The sequence below is a fragment of the Saccopteryx bilineata genome, chromosome 1 (assembly GCF_036850765.1).
Source record: "Saccopteryx bilineata isolate mSacBil1 chromosome 1, mSacBil1_pri_phased_curated, whole genome shotgun sequence".
In the NCBI taxonomy this organism is placed as follows: domain Eukaryota; kingdom Metazoa; phylum Chordata; class Mammalia; order Chiroptera; family Emballonuridae; genus Saccopteryx; species Saccopteryx bilineata.
The window spans coordinates 177,683,289-177,700,507 of NC_089490.1; the positions used below are offsets into that span (position 1 = coordinate 177,683,289).

At 38.2% G+C, this 17,219-nt stretch overlaps 1 non-coding gene across 1 annotated transcript; it reads left to right on the plus strand.

Moving 5' to 3' along the window:
* Positions 1–2,022: 2,022 nt before the first annotated feature.
* Positions 2,023–2,098, plus strand: TRNAP-AGG (transfer RNA proline (anticodon AGG)). The gene has a single exon. It is a non-coding gene; the product is annotated as a tRNA-Pro (tRNA).
* Positions 2,099–17,219: the final 15,121 nt, after the last annotated feature.

Genomic DNA, 17,219 nt, shown 5'->3' on the forward strand with positions numbered 1-17,219 from the left:
GCGCGCAGACAGCCTGAAATACTCTCTGGAGCACAGCTGCGGATCCAATCACTGAAATTAGCTTAACCCACGAAATCTGTGCACCCACGGAGATCTAATTGATAGGATCTCTCCCAGTTCAGCAATCCAAGACAAGAGGCGTGATATTTTTCAGTGCCTTTCGCTAAAGGGGCGGGGGCAACTTCTGACTGACAGAGCCTCCATATTCAGGGATATACCTAACAAGAGGGACTTGGCAGATATTAAGATCTATACAGCAAGCAGCGAATAGTGCATCTTCTTCCCAGCCAAAACAGGCTACAAAGTGTGGAAAGCCTGGGTTGAGTGGTCCAACTGAATGGTAGGTGCTGAACAGTCACCTTGACAACAATTGACTCCCAGCCCCACCTGATTAGCTGGAGGCTCTGACTGCCAGAGCCTTACCCAGAGCCTTGCGCTGAGTGAGGATAGAGTGGGGATCTCCCAGCTCTTTGAGCCTCTTACTCCCCAGACAGAAGCAGTGGCAGCCTCATAGTTGGATCACCAGGCTGCTAATTCAGGAAGGGGAGACTAGGAGAGAGACTCCAGGAAAGCAAACTCTCTCATTGTTGGACTCTGCAAACGCCAAGAAGCCTTGACTACCAGAGAGACTAAAGCCAATTATATGACATTGCCATAGAATCCCATCAACTGCAAATCCCTACCTAAGCATGACACAGGGGCAGAACCTGGGGTACAGAGTCACCGACCAGGAAGAGGGAGAGAAAAGAAAAAGGAAGAAGTTAACCTCTCAAAATCAAGAAAAATCCACAGACTTTATAACTTGTTTCACTAATTCTTTGTTGTTGTTGTTTCTTTCTTCTTTCTTATTGCCTTTATTATTATTTGTATTTCCTCTACCTCGGTCCGTTTATTCTCTGCCCATCTTATGCTTCCCTTTTCTTGAACTACACTACCCATGCTGTTACATTTTATTTCTTTTCTTCATCCTTACTTTCCTTTAGGGTTACATTCCAAAACCCTTAACTCTCACTCTCTCCCTTTTTGTTTTTCTTTGTTTTTTTTTCTTTCCTTTTTTTCTTCCTTTGTTTCTCTCTTTTTCTTATTTTTTCCTTTCTATTTTCTTCTTTTCTCCTTTTACTTTTCCTCCCATTCAATCCTCAATCACGAACAAATTATTTAATTTGGGACTCAAGTTTTTTTTCTATTTTTTTCATGCTTTTGATCTTGGTTTTCCTTTATTAGTTTGTTTTTGTGGCATTTTGGGTACTTTTTACATTGCTTTTTAACTCACTAGCGTTCCTCCCAACCCAAAGTCTCCGTTGTATTTAGTCTTCGCTCCACTTAATAAAACAGATTTTTACTTATTATTTTTATTTTTTCTTCTTTTTTCTGTTTCCCTCTTATCCCTCTCATTATATCGCTTAGTCGACCATCACTTACAAGCAAATCATTTTATGCTTGTCTAAGATTTTCTCTTTTTTTTTTTTTTTGCATTTAGTAGGTCCCTACTCCCTTTTTTGCCCCTTGAACTCTTCACACCTCTGTTATAGGCAGTTTTTGTTCCATTTAGCATAATATAATTCACAGGTCATCACGATATTTCCCTAAGGAGGTGAGAGGAGGGGAAGAGAAGAAAGAAAAAAGGGGGAAATAATAAATTATTACTTTTTCTGTGTGTGGAGTGTTTTCCTTTTTTTTTTTCTTTTTATTCTTTATTAATTCTATTTAATACTATCAACAAGACCACCTTCAGATGCCAATAAGAAAAAGGAAATCGAATAAGAAAAAGGAAATCGAATATTATGGATACAAAAGATAGAGAGGTAACACAAATAGATGTGGAAAAATCTATGGAGAAAAGATTTAACATATTGGAAGCCTTGGAGCCAAATGACAAAGAATTTAAAATAGAAATCTTAAAAATACTCAGAGATATACAAGAAAACACAGAAAGGCAATTTAGGGAAATCAGAAAACAACTCAATGATCACAAAGAATATATTACCAAGGAAATTGAAACTATAAAAACAAATCAAACAGGCCCTGGCCGGTTGGCTCAGTGGTAGAGTGTCAGCCTAGGGTGCGGAGGACCCGGGTTCGATTCCCGGCCAGGGCACACAGGAGAAGCGCCCATTTGCTTCTCCACCCCTCCGCCACGCTTTCCTCTCTGTCTCTCTGTTCCCCTCTCGCAGCCAAGGCTCCATGGGAGCAAAGATGGCCCGGGCACTGGGGATGGCTATGTGGCCGCTGCCTCAGGCGCTAGAGTGGCTCTGGTTGCAACATGGCGATGCACAGGATGGGCAGAGCATCGCCCCATGGTGGGCGTGCCAGGTGGATCCCGGTCAGGTGCATGTGGGAGTCTGTCTGACTGTCTCTCCCTGTTTCCAGCTTCAGAAAAATGGGAAAAAAAAATCAAACAGAAATGAAAAATTCAATTCACGAGCTGAAAAACGAGGTAACAAGCTTAGCTAATAGAACAGCCCAGATAGAAGATAGGATTAGTGAAATAGAAGACAAGCAACTTGAGGCACAACAGAGAGAAGAAGAAAGAGACTCAAAAATAATAAAAAACGAGAAAGCCCTACAGGAATTGTCTGACTCCATCAGAAAGAATGACATAAGAATAATAGGTATATCAGAGGGAGAAGAGAAAGAAAATGGAATGGAGAATATACTCAAACAAATAATAGATGAGAACTTTCCAAGCCTGTGGAAAGAACTAAAGCCTCAAATTCAAGAAGCAAACAGAACACCGAGTTTTCTTAACCTCAACAAACCCACTTCAAGGCACATCATAATGAAAATGACACAAACCAATGACAAAGAAAAAATTCTCAAGGCAGCCAGGGAAAAGAAGAATACAACATATTAAGGAAGGTCTATTAGATTATCATCAGATTTCTCAGCAGAAACTCTACAAACTAGAAGAGAGTTGACCCAAATATTTAAAGCCCTGAAAGAGAGGAACTTTCAGCCAAGAATACTATACCCATCAAAGCTATCCTTCAAGTACAAAGGAGATATAAAAACATTCACAAATACAGAAAAGATGAGAGAATTTATCATGAGAAAGCCCCCACTCCAGGAAATACTAAAGGGGGTTTTCCAACCAGATTCAAAGAACAAAAGAAAACAAAACCACAAGTAATAGCTCCACCAAGAAAACAATAAAACCAAACTTAAACTGTGACAACAAAAGAAAAAAAAGGGGAGAAAAGATGAAGATTAACAGTAACAAAGGATGATGAAGCGCAGAAATACTCATAAGAAAGGGTACTACAATGAATATGGTAGGTACCCTTTTCATTACTCAATAGTAACCACCCTTGAAAAAACCACCACAAAAACACTTGACTTAAAAAAGGTAGCAACAGAGGAAAGAAGTATGGAATACAAAAAACAAAAACAAACGATAGAAAACAAAAGAGAAGAATCAAACAAGATACAAAACTAACAGAAAGCAATTTATAAAATGGCAATAGGGAACCCACAAGTGTCAATAATTACACTAAATGTAAATGGATTAAACTTACCAATAAAAAGACACAGAGTAGCAGAATGGATTAAAAAAGAAAATCCAACTGTATGCTGTCTACAAGAAACTCATCTAAGCAACAAGGATAAAAACAAATTCAAAGTGAAAGGCTGTAAAACAATACTCCAAGCAAACAACACCCAAAAAAAAGCAGGTGTAGCAATACTCATATCTGATAATGCTGACTACAAGAGAGAAAAAGTACTCAGAGACAAAAATGGTCATTTCATAATGATTAAGGGGACACTGAATCAAGAAGACATAACAATTCTTAATATATATGCACCAAACCAAGGAGCACCAAAATATATAAGACAGCTACTTATTGATCTTAAAACAAAAACTGACAAAAATACAATCATACTTGGAGACCTCAATACACCACTGACAGCTCTAGATCGGTCATCCAAACAGAGAATCAATAAAGATATAGTGGCCTTAAACAAAATACTAGAAAACCTGGATATGATAGACATCTACAGGACACTTCATCCCAAAGCGACAGAGTATACATTTTTTCTAGTGTACATGGAACATTCTCAAGAATTGACCATATGTTGGGCCACAAAGACAATATCAGCAAATTTAGAAAAACTGAAATTGTACCAAGCATATTCTCTGATCATAAAGCCTTGAAACTAGAATTCAACTGTAAAAAAGAGGGGGAAAAACCCACAAAATTGTGGAAACTAAACAACATACTTCTAAAAACTGAATGGGTCAAAGAAGAAATAAGCGCAGAGATCAAAAGATATATACAGACAAATGAAAATGAAAATACGACATATCAGAATCTCTGGGGTGCAGCAAAAGCAGTAATAAGAGGAAAGTTCATATCACTTCAGGCCTATATGAACAAACAAGAGAGAGCCGAAGTAAACCACTTAACTTCACACCTTAAGGAACTAGAAAAAGAAGAACAAAGACAACCCAAAACCAGCCGAAGAAAGGAGATAATAAAAATCAGAGCAGAAATAAACGAAATAGAGAAGAGAAAAAGTATAGAAAAAATCAATAAAACAAGGAGCTGGTTCTTTGAAAAGATCAACAAAATTGACAAACCCTTGGCAAGACTCACCAAGGAAAAAAGGCACAGGACTCAAATAAATAAAATCCAAAATGAAAGAGGAGAGATCACCACAGACATCATAGATATACAAAGAATTATTGTAGAATACTATGAAAAATTATATGCCACCAAATACAACAATCTAGAAGAAATGGATAAATTCCTTGAACAATACAACCTTCCTAAACTGAGTCATGAAGAAGCAGAAAGCCTAAACAGACCAATCAGCAGGGAGGAAATAGAAAAAACTCTTAAAAACCTCCCCAAAAATAAAAGTCCAGGCCCAGACGGTTATACTAGTGAATTCTATCAAACATTCAAAGAAGACTTCGTTCCTATTCTACTCAAAATCTTCCAAAAAATTGAAGAAGAAGCAATACTTCCAAACACATTTTATGAGGCCGACATAACCCTCATACCAAAACCTGGCAAGGATGGCACAGAGAAAGAAAACTACAGACCAATATCTCTAATGAATACAGATGCTAAAATACTAAACAAAATACTGGCAAACCGAATACAACAACATATTAAAAAAATAATACATCATGATCAAGTGGGATTCATCCCAGAATCTCAAGGATGGTTCAACATACGCAAAACGGTTAACGTAATACACCATATCAACAAAACAAAGAACAAAAACCACATGATCTTATCAATAGATGCAGAAAAGGCTTTCGATAAAATAGAACACAATTTTATGTTTAAGACTATCAACAAAATGGGTATAGAAGGAAAATATCTCAACATGATAAAGGCCATATATGATAAACCATCAGCCAACATCTTATTAAATGGCGTAAAACTGAGGACTTTCCACCTTAAATCAGGAACATGACAGGGTTTTCCACTCTCTCCACTCTTATTTAACGTGGTGCTAGAAGTTCTGGCCAGAGCAATCAGACAAGACAAAGAAATAAAAGGCATCCATATCGGAAAAGAAGAAGTAAAGGTATCACTTTTTGCTGATGATATGATCCTATACATCGAAAACCCAAAGGACTCCACAAAAAGATTATTAGAAACAATAAACCAATACAGTAAGGTCACAGGATACAAAATTAACATACAAAAGTCCATTGCCTTTCTATATGCCAACAATGAAATATTAGAAAACGAACTCAAAAAATAATCCCCTTCACGATTGCAACAACAAAAAAATACCTAGGAATAAACATAACAAAGAATGTAAAGGACCTATATAAAGAAAACTACAAGGCATTGCTAAGAGAAATAGAAAAAGACACAATGAGATGGAAAAATATTCCTTGTTCTTGGATAGGAAGAATAAATATAATTAAAATGGCCATATTACCCGAAGTAATATATAAATTTAATGCAATTCCCATCAAAATTCCTATGACATTTTTTAAAGAAATGGAACAAAAAATCGTAAGATTTATATGGAACTATAAAAAACCCCGAATAGCCAAAGCAATCCTTAGGAAAAAGAATGAAGCTGGGGGCATTACAATACCTGACTTTAAACTATATTATAGGGCCACGATAATCAAAACAGCATGGTATTGGCAGAAAAATAGACACTCAGACCAATGGAACAGAATAGAAAGCCCAGAAATAAAACCACATATATATGGTCAAATAATCTTTGATAAAGGGGCCAACAACACACAATGGAGAAAAGAAAGCCTCTTCAACAAATGGTGTTGGGAAAACTGGAAAGCCACATGCAAAAGAATGAAACTCGACTACAGCCTGTCCCCGTGTACTAAAATTAATTCAAAATGGATCAAAGACCTAAATATAAGATCTGAAACAATAAAGTACATAGAAGAAGACATAGGTACTAAACTCATGGACCTGGGTTTTAAAGAACATTTTATGAACTTGACTCCAATGGCAAGAGAAGTGAAGGCAAAGATAAATGAATGGGACTACATCAGAATAAAAAGTTTTTGCTTAGCAAGAGAAACTGATATCAAAATAAACAGACGGCCAACTAAATGGGAACTGATACTTTCAAACAACAGCTCAGATAAGGGCCTAATATCCAAAATTTACAAAGAACTCATAAAACTCAACAACAAACAAACAAACAACCCAATAAAAAAATGGGAAGAAGACATGAACAGACACTTCTCCCAGGAAGAAATACAAATAGCCAACAGATATATGAAAAGGTGCTCAGCTTCATTAGTTATTAGAGAAATGCAAATCAAAATTACAAAGAGATACCACCTCACCCCTGTTAGATTAGCTATTATCAACAAGACGGGTAATAGCAAATGTTGGAGAGGCTGTGGAGAAAAAGGAACCCTAATACACTGTTGGTGGGAATGTAAAGTAGTACAACCATTATGGAGGAAAGTATGGTGGTTCCTCAAAAAACTGCAAATAGAACTACCTTATGACCCAGCAATCTCTCTACTGGGTATATACCCCAAAACCTCAGAAACATTGATACGTAAAGACACATGTAGCTCCATGTTCATTGCACCACTGTTCACAGTGGCCAAGACATGGAAACAACCAAAAAGCCCTTCAATAGAAGACTGGATAAAGAAGATGTGGCACATATACACTATGGAATACTACTCAGCCATAAGAAATGATGACATCAGATCATTTACAGCAAAATGGTGGGATCTTGATAACATTATAAGGAGTGAAATAAGTAAATCAGAAAAAAACAAGAACTACATGATTCCATACATTGGTGGAACATAAAAACGAGACTAAGAGTCATGGACAAGAGAGTAGTGGTTACTAGGGGTGGGGGGAGGGAGGATGCAGGAGGGAGGGAGGGAGAGAGTTAGGGGGAGGGGGAGGGGCACAGAGAAAACTAGATAGAGGGTGACGGAGAACAATCTGACTCTGGGTGAGGGGTATGCAACATAATTTAATGACAAGATAACCTAGACATGTTTTCTTTGAATATATGTACCCTGAATTATTAATGTCATCCCATTAACATTAATAAAAATTTATAAAAAAAAAAAAAAAAAAGAACACCAGTGCTGATGAGGTTCAAAATATCACCATTTGGCCACTCTACTTGGTGTATAACACGTGCCTGGAATCCACTTTTAAGAGTATATACTATTCTGACAGGTTGTATAACTATTATAAGAGATTAGGCAATTTGCCCTTAATCTAAGTGTATTAATTGTATATCAATAAAGAAGGCCAAGACAAGAAATGGAAGGTAAAAAATATGGTTTATTATACATGTCAAAAATTAAAAACTAGGCCTAACCTGTGGTGGCGCAGTGGATAAAGTGTCAACCTGGAACGCTGAGGTCGCTGGTTCAAAACCCTGTACTTGCCTGATCAAGGCACATATGGGAGTTGATGCTTTCTGCTCCTCCCTTCTGTCTGTCTGTTTGTCTGTCTGTCTGTCTGTCTGTCTCTCTCTCTCTCCTCTCTAAAATGAATAAATAAATAAAATCTTTAAATAAAAATAAAAATTAAAAACTAGGCCTGACCTGTGGTGGCGCAGTGGATAAAGTGTCAACCTGGAACGCTGAGGTCGCCAGTTCAAAACCCTGCACTTGTCTGGTCAAGGCACATATGGGAGTTGATGCTTCCTCTCTCTCTCTCTCTCTCTTTAAAATGAATAAATAAATAAAAATATATATATAATAATTAAAACTATAAAAGAGTCATTAGAAAGTATTTTCCAAAAAGCTGTGATCCTTTTCTGCTACTATTCTGCTGTTGGTACACAGACTTCCCCCAGCCAGCCCTTCACTCCCTTCGTTATATTATACAGCTAATTGACTTGTGAGAAATGTTGATACTGGAAGAGTTAAGGGTTGCTATAGATATGCTTATTATACTCAGACATTAGAATAATCCTTGAAAGAGCAAAAGGTTAAAACCCCTCTGGATAAGTGTTAACTAATTAATGATGGTACTAAACAGTGTTTGAATCATTTTTCCTTGCCCCTTGACATAAAGTTGATAAATAACTCAGAAATAAGAAAGAGATTAATAGCTGATTAAATTCCACTCAGGTACTTAATATTAGCTCCTAAAATTAGCTATTTATAAACTGTCATAAATTGTAGAGGTATGTAATGTGTAGATTTAATTTATCTTTGGTGAAGTGATATTGAGGTAGTGAATCATTGATGTCAAATAGTCAACTAAGAGAAAAATAAAGGCATGTTCCCTTTTCCTGGAAAAGCAACACCATTAGTTGAGATTAGTTGAGGCTGGAAAAATGCACTTAAAGTGATAACGGTAAACAAATTGATTACTCTGATGATTTTGTGCCTCTACAAAAATTATTACTATTTGTCATGTTCAAGTTACCTGTTATACTGTTATAATTCTTCCTTTCATTTGTTTATTCAAAGTCTTCTCAGTTAGATCTTGTCCACATGCCATTGTCTCTCCCGTTAAAAAAGAAAAACCACCTGACAAGGTGGTGGTGCAGTGGATAAAGCATCAGACTGAGACACGGAGGACCCAAGTTCAAAACCCAGAGGGCACCAGCTTGAGTGTGGGCTCACCAGCTTGAGTATGGGGTCGCTGGATTGAGCATGGGATTATAGACATGATCCCATGGTCACTGGCTTGAGCCCAAAGGTTGCTGGCTTGAGCAGGGGGTCACTCACTCTGCTGCAGCCTCCCGGTCAAGGCACATATGAGAAAGCAATCAATGAACAAGGAAGGAGCTGCAATGAAGAATTGGTGCTTCTCATCTCTCTCCCTTTCTGTCTGTCTGTCCTATCTGTCCCTCTCTCTGTCTCTGTCACAAAAAAAGTCCCCCAATTCAACAATATCTTCAGACACTATTTTATTCTCTCCTTCTTTTCAGATTTTTGAAGGTTTCAAAAATTTACCTATTCTCACACCCTCCATCCTTATATATTCCATTCCAATGGACTCAGTTTCTGTTACTCCATCCAAACAAGACTTGGTAACACTAGAGTCACTAATCCCAAAATATGCTGCAGTTCTTATCCTTACCTCTCAGCAGCCTTTAACGATGTCAGCACTACCTTCTTTGTTGCTTGAATTCTGTTACTCAACACACTTGTAGGTTTTTTCTCTCATCTTCCCATTTCATCTTTTTCCATTCTGCACTAAAATCTCACCTCTCTTTCTCTTTCCAATCTGCATTATCTCTGTAACCCATTTTATCAGCTCCACTGCTTGAATTACCATGTATTAAACTCACACACACAGACGTGCATGTATGTGCATGTGTGCAGTCATGCATGTACATGAGCACATATGTGTCCCAACCTCCTCTGAGTGGCAGGTTGGTTCAAGTCAGGACAACTACTCTCATTTTATCTGGCAGGCTTGCATTCAGGGGGCTTCTTGCATCATTAGTTCTCTCCTAGATCTCCTCACTTTCTTCAGATTTTTGCTTACATGCCACTTCTCTGGGGGACTTCTTTAACCTATTAAAAACACTGCCTGCCCTGTCCGGTTGGCTCAGCGGTAGAGCGTCGGCCTGGCAGGCAGGGGACCCGGGTTCGATTTCCGGCCAGGGCACATAGGAGAAGCGCCCATTTGCTTCTCCACCCCCCTCCCCTCCTTCCTCTCTGTCTCTTCCCCTCCCGCAGCCAAGGCTCCATTGGAGCAAAGATGGCCCGGGCACTGGGGATGGCTCTGGTCGCAGCAGAGCGACGCCTCGGAGGGGCAGAGCATCGCCCCCTGGTGGGCAGAGCATCGCCCCTGGTGGGCATGCGGGTGGATCCCAGTTGGGCGCATGCGGGAGTCTGTCTGACTGTCTCTCCCCGTTTCCAGCCTCAGAAAAACAACAACAACAACAACAACAACAAACCACTGCCTCACATTCTAAGCTGCGCAAGGACAGTTTTTCATCTGTTTTAGTCCCTGCTGTATCTCCAGTGCCCAGAGCAACGTCTGACAGATAACAGCCCTTGGTAAATATTTGCTAAATGAAGTGATAGGTTTAAATCAGATCACATCACCCACTGAAAGTAATTCTTTGGCCTCACAATGCACTTAGAGAACGGATCTTTTCTCATACAATATAAGACCCAGCAGAATGCAGACACCTTCTTCTCCCCTTCATCCTCTTTTCAATATTAGACCTTTCTTCATTTCATTATATATACCTGTTTCAGCCTATCTCAGGACATGCACGCATGCTCCCCTCCCTGCCTGGCAAGCCCTTCTTTTAATTTTTCCCAGTGAAGCCCTAACTCCACTTACATTCTCAGCCGAAGATCCATTCTCTCCTGTAATCCTTCCCTGGCCTCCCAGCCCACCCATTGTATCATGTGTTCACATATCATCCACAGGTGTTTCATGTTACATGTGTCACAATGGCAACTTTTATTTTCATTTTAACAGTTTCTATTTCCTATATCCAACCGAAAGCCTCCTGCAAGCAGGGACTTGGTTTTATTCCCTGTTGATCTGTCCAGTGCCTAATGCAGTACCTGGCACTGATTGTAGTGAAGAAGGGTTTGCAGGACGAATGAGAAAAAGGAGGAACTGCTGTGCCTTTAAATCAGGGGTCAGGAAACTTTTTGGCTGAGAGAGTCATGAACTCCACATATTTTAAAATGTAATCCCATGAGAGCCATAAAACAACCCATGTACGTTACACATTATCCAATAAAAATTTGGTGTTGTCCCAGAGGACAGCTGTGATTGGCTCCAGCCACCTGCAACCATGAACATGAGCGGTAGGAAATGAAATGGATTGTAATACATAAGAATGTTTTATATTTTTAACGTTACTATTTTTTTTATTAAAGGTTTGTCTGCGAGCCAGATGCAGCCATCAAAAGAGCCACATCTGGCTCATGAGCCATAGGTTTACGACCCCTGCTTTAAATCATGACAGCAGGGATTATACGTAGAAAAGTGGCCAGATTGTTGTAATCCATTTACACTAGTTCCCAATGAAGGGGAACTATCATTGAAAAAGAAAAGTTCTAAATTAGTAAGTAAAAGAATTTTTAAAAATAAAAGAAACATGACAAAGTAGAAGAAAAAAATTTTTTAAAGCTTTCTCCCAGGCCACTAAAACAATCTAATTAAGTTATGATTTGTTTTAGCATTCACAAAATTATATTACATATCAAACACATGCCCACTAATCAAAGACAAAAATGTTAGCTTATGCCAAAGTTGACCTTGAAAAATCTTTCAAATGCGGCTCAGTGTGATTGGAAGTTATACATGAATCTGTTTTCCTAAGGACCTATCAGCAATGCCTCAGTATATGTTTCAGAAATACAATGCATCTGAGTAGCAGCAGATAAAATTACTCTTATATCCTTCTACGTTAGCAAGAGATTTTGAAACCCTGACCTACATAAGAAAACCCAAAATGAATTAATTCCTTTTGGGAGTCAATCTGTTATTCAAAAGAAATGTGAACATGGGCAGTTAAGACCAAATAATTGTTTGGCTCTCTACTCAGAGCAACCGTGTGACTGCTGTATTTCTCCACCCCACCCCTGCCCAGGATAAGGAGTACGCAATGAGTTAGGAAGGGTAAAAAGAAACACATAAAAAAACACTCCATGAGCCTGACCAGGTGGTGGTGCAGTGGATTGAGCATCGACCTGGAACACTGAGGACTCAGATTCAAAACCCCTAGGTTGCTGGCTTGAATGCAGGCTCATCTGGTTTAAGTGAGAGTTCTCCAGCTTGAGCACAAGGTCATTGGCTTAAGTGTGGGATCATAGACATGACCCCAAAGTCACTGGCTTGAGCCCAAGGTTGCTGGCTTGAGCAAGGGGTCATTGGCTCACCTGCAGCCCCTCAGTCAAGGCACATATGAAAAAACAATCAAGGAACAACTAAAAGGCTGCAACAAGTTGATGATCCTCATCTCTCCTCCTTTCTATCTGTCTGGCCCTATCTGCCTCTCTCTCTTGCAAAAAAAAAAAAATTACATGTACACAGATTTACCAAAATCTTCACATGCACATGCATATGCTATACACAGCTAGTAGTATATAAGTTAGGCTCATTTATAGTCTTTGTCCATATAGATAAATTTGCTACTTTACCTGAAAATGAGGCACTGGCCGGGTGGATCAATAGTAGAGCATCAGCCTGGCATGTGGATGTTCTAGGTTTAATTCCCAGACAGGGCACACAGAAGAAATGACCATCAGCTTCTCCACCCCTCTTTTTCTCTTTCTTTCTTTCTTTCTTTCTTTCTTTCTTTCTTTCTTTCTTTCTTTCTCTTTCTCTCTCTCTCTCTCTCTCTTCTCCTCTCACAGCCATGGCTCGATTGATTCAAGCACATCAACCTGGGCACTGAGGGTGGTTCTATGGAACCTCCGCCTCAGGCTCTAAAATGTCTCGGTTGTGCGCATGGGCCCAGATGGGCAGAGCATCAGCCCCAGACAGGGTGTCCCAGGTGGATCCTGGTTGGGCGCATGCAGAATTCTGTCTCTTTGTTTCCCCACCTCTCACTAGAAAAAGAAGGAAAAAAATTAACATACGTTTTTTAAATAGTTAACCAAAATCTGTTTACAATTTAAAATGTAATATATATCCATACATACAATTTAGGTCAGAGAAAAAAAGCCAAATGTCAGAATATATAAAAATTTAAAAATACAGGTAAATTACTAACCTGTTAAAAATTTATACAAGATTTAAAATATTTTAACAACTAATCACTGAAGAAAATATAGAAAGAAAAATAAAATACAAAAATTTTAAGTGCATAAATTAAATGTACTACAAAAATAGAAAAACAGTAGAATTGATTAAAAAAAAGATCTTTTGAAAGAACAATAAAATATAGCAACTGTTAAAACTAATAAGAAACATAATAAAACAAAGGCATTATATACATAAATGAACATTTTTCAAAATGAGAGATATTCATTCTGTAATAATAAAATAACATGTCCATAAGTAGAACATTTTCGATAAATATGCCAAACTTAACAGGAAGAAAATAAAAACTGAAATAGATAAAATAAGCTAGAAATTAAAAAAAAAAATCTTGTCAGCCTTGTCCAGTTGGCTCAGTGTTAGAGCATTGGCCCAGGGTATGGATGGCCTGGGTTCAATTCCTGGTCAGGGCACACAGGAGAAGCGCTCAACTGCTTCTCCACCCTTCCCCCTATCCTTCTTATCTATCTTTCTCTTCCCCTCCTGCAGCCAGGACTCGATTGGAATGAGTTGGCCCTGGGCACTGAGGATGGCTCCATGGCCTCCACCTCAAGTGCTAGGAAGAGCTCAGAGCTACGCCCCTGATGTGCAGAGCATCGCCCCTTAGTGGGCTTGCCAGGTGGATCCGGTTTGGGGCATATGCAGGAGTCTGTCTCTCTGCCTCCATTCCTTGCACTGAATAAAAAAAGTTTTTTAAAAAATCTTGTCAAAAAGTTACCACCAAAAATATTCTTTCACATTGACAATTATATTTTCTTATCAAACTTTAAGTGAAGATATAACTTCTGTATTATTTATGGAATGCCTCCCTAATCATTGTAACTAAAATTACACCTTGATACTAAATATGACAATGGAAACAAAAATAAAACTCCACAGACTAATTTTAATTCTGAATAAAATTTAAAATTCTAAGTAGAATATTATCAACTTAAAGCCAGCTTTATATAGCACAAACTAAATATCACTAAGTAGGTATTATTCTGGAAACTCATCTTTTGAGAATTCTGAAAGTTCATCTTTTGACAATTAATTAAAATAATTTACCACCTTGATAATTTAAAGAAGATAATTATATATTCTTTTCAATAGGCACTAAAAGGACATTTGGGTTAATTTTTACATTCTTGCCCTGCATTAGAAGTTAGAAACATAGTTATAAAGGTAATGTAATTCCTGCACTAAGAAAATGTACAGTCTATTAAAATGTTCTTATATTTCTAATCAAATCAATAGAAAAAGAAAACAAAATAAAACCTTGATGTTAGAAAATGAAAGGGAAAATTATCTGTGCACCAGATAACCTACCTAATAATTCAATCAATAAAATGGGAAACTCTTTAGGACTGAGAAAGGTGCCTGCCACCTTAGGAAGGTGGCCGATTAAAGAATGCGTATCTAAAAGCAATAGTTTGTTATCAGCAATAATCAGTTAAAAATAAATTTTTAAAATTGATTTAATTTTCAAAGATAACCAACAATTTTCTCTATCAATACATAGAGATATTTATAGGTCTATAAGTATATAGAAATATCAAAAACTATAAAGGCTCTTCTAATTTTACTGTAGATATAAAAATTTACAAATGCACCATTTCTGAGAAACCAAGTGTTCACCCAATTTGCCTTTTGGTTTAATAAGCCTTAATCAAATGTCAACAAAACTCATTTTGAAAACTGTTCTCAGTGATTCTTAAGTTCATTTGTTAGCATAGAAGTGAAAGTATAGGAGAAATTAAACTAGAAGACAGAAGTTAATTGAAGAAGCATTATCCCGTCTCATAATGAAAAAGATTATGAGATTGAATGGTTCATTGTATATTTAATGTGTGCAGACATTATACTAAGTACATAGATTATGTCAGCTAATCCTCTCAATAGTCCTATGAAAAAGATATTGTTATACCCATTTTATCATTATTCCCATTTTAGCATTGAGTAAACAAAGGTTTAAAAGGTTATTTTCTCAAAGTCCCAATCCAGCATAAAGCAGAGCTAAAGTTTGACCCTAAGGACATATGACTTCAAACACTGAGCTCAACATCCAATCACTGTCCATAGGGACTGATGGAGAGATGGGCATATAACCCAAGGAGGGCTCATTTATAAAGCGATGGATAGAGATCTCTTTTCTTCTAAGGCCAACGATTTTAAAGATTCTCTAGTGTTGTTAGAGAATCATTTCCATCACTGAGAAATGAATACTCCCTACAGAGGAAAATAGAGCAAAGAGACTGAGAGACAGGAGCCTGTTGATAGCTGTTAAATCTCTGGATCCAGCTGTTCTGAACTCTCAGACTTCCAAATTATGAGAAAGAAAAACTTCCCTTTTTTTAAATGAGTGAAATTGGTGTTCTTGCAAGGGGGTGTTTATAATGAGAAATTTTATGCAAAGTGAAGCAAGACAGTGGTGATGGAGGGTGACAGATTGGTATAGGTCAGGGGTCGAGAAACTTTTTGGCTGAGAGTCATGAACGCCACATATTTTAAAATGTAATTCCATGAGAGCCATACAATGACCCGTGCACATTATGCATTATACAATAAAAATTTGGTGTTGTCCCAGAGGACAGCTGTGATTGGCTCCAGCCACCCATAACCGTGAACATGAGCGGTAGGAAATGAATGGATTGTAATATATGAGAACGTTTTATATTTTTAACGTTATTATTTTTTTTATTAAAGATTTGTCTGCGAGCCAGATGCAGCCATCAAAAGAGCCACATCTGGTTCACGAGCCATAGGTTCCCGACCCCTGGTATAGGTAGATGAGTTGGAAGGTTGAGGATGTGAAAATACTGCTCCAAGATAACGGCATCAGTCATCTGACAATAAACTTGTTGAAACTGAGATGTTGGCAATGGTGAAATTATTGGTGATTATTATTAGGTTATAAGTGTAATCATGTCAAAAGGTGACCACGGTGGATAAAGATACAAAGTTTAAGAAAGTAGGAGGCCAGGATATGGGATGGTAAAGTAGAAAAAAATATTGAGAAAAGAGATACAATTATGAGTGAATTAGAGAGCTGGAGAGAGTTTAATAAGGACAGTGTTATCTGACCAGGTGGTGGCACGGTGGATAGAGCACTGGCTTGTGACACAGAGGACCCAGTTTGAATCCCCAAAGTTGCCAGCTTGAGTGTGGGTTCACTGGCTTGAGCCCAGAAGTTGCTGGCTTGAAGCCCAAGGACGCTAGCTTGATTGCATGGTCACTGGCTTGAGCAAGGGGTCACTCACTCTGCTGGAGCCCCCGACTCAATGCACAAATGAAAAAGCAATCAATTAACAACTAAGGAGCCACAATGAAAAATTGATGCTTCTCATCTCTCTCCCTTCCTGTCTCTGTCCCAATCTATCCCTCTCTCTGTCTCTGTCACACACACAAAAAAATAATAATAAAGGAGACTGTTACAACCAGATAATCTGAGTGTTGAAGATGACAGATTGTGGGAGAAAGGGTCAAAATGATTTCATATTGGTAATTAGGAGCATGGGGGATCCTTCTAGGAGATATGTGATGAGAGGGAGAAGCAAACTCCATGTACACACAATCCAGTTCATACAAGAATGCAAAGTAGCATTCAGAGAAAATACTGACCTATGGAAGTTTACAAATGGGAGAGTAAGATGCCCATGGGGGAAAGTAAAAGGGTGAAGGAAGGAAGAAAATACCAGGCACTGAGCCGGATGAGGATCATGTGACTGATAGAGAAATGAGAATCTTGGTGGAATTGAAGGCCAAAGCAATCTAGACTTATGGATGTGACTAAGGTCTGCGACATATGGGACATTTTTTGATTAGCTCAAATCATCTGTCAGAAGAAAATGAACAAGCCTCTTGCCCCTGCAGCCTGCCATGCTGGGTGTTACGTGTAGCCTAGACAGCAGAATGCATGCTTCCTCCAATAGGAAATGACTGCATAATGGTCTCAGGTCAACTGGTCCAGATTGCTCTAATGATAAAGTTATGAACTGAACATGGCACATATGGGATCTTATAATCCAGATCCTTTAGCCTCCTCTTTTGGCA